The sequence below is a fragment of the Anopheles arabiensis genome (genome assembly GCF_016920715.1).
Source record: "Anopheles arabiensis isolate DONGOLA chromosome X unlocalized genomic scaffold, AaraD3 X_pericentromeric_contig0030, whole genome shotgun sequence".
NCBI classification, from domain to species: Eukaryota; Metazoa; Arthropoda; class Insecta; order Diptera; family Culicidae; genus Anopheles; species Anopheles arabiensis.
The window spans coordinates 425,001-425,690 of record NW_024412108.1 but is presented as its reverse complement, the minus strand read 5'-3'; positions in this window follow the sequence as shown (position 1 = coordinate 425,690).

Genomic DNA, 690 nt, shown 5'->3' with positions numbered 1-690 from the left:
CCACCCTACTCGCTGGACTCGTACCGATATGCCACCTCATCAACGAGGATGCTCGGGTTCACCAACAACTCCTTGCTCCAGACCGTGCTGCAACGAGGGAGGACATCCGGGCGACGGAGCGGCAGAACACCATCGACTGCTGGCAGGAGGAATGGGATGCCGACGCACTGCAACAGGATGCTAGCCGGCACACGCGGTGGACGCACCGTGTAATTCCATCGGTCGGCGACTGGCAGTCTAGGAAACATGGAGATATGACTTTCCATCTGGCACAGGTTTTGTCCGGACACGGATTTTTCCGTGACTACTTGTGCCACAATGGATTCACGTCGTCCCCAGACTGCCAGTTGTGCGTCGGCGTCCCAGAGACGGCGGAGCACGCCTTCTTCGAGTGCCCACGCTTTGCGGCAGTTCGACAGGAGCTACTCGGCGAGGGAGGTCCAGACCCTGTCTGTCCGGACACCCTCCAGCGGCACTTGTTGCGTGACGCCGATAGCTGGAGTCGTATTTGCGAAGCCGCGAAGCGAATAACGGCCCAACTGCAGCGAGCGTGGGACGAGGAGCGGGCAGCATTGGCTGTTAACGTCATCGAGCGTCAGGACGAAGACGCAGCAGAGCTGGAGGCCCAACGCGCGGAAGTGCGGCGGGCCCGTAACAACGACGCAACGCCAACCGGCGAGCAGCAACAGC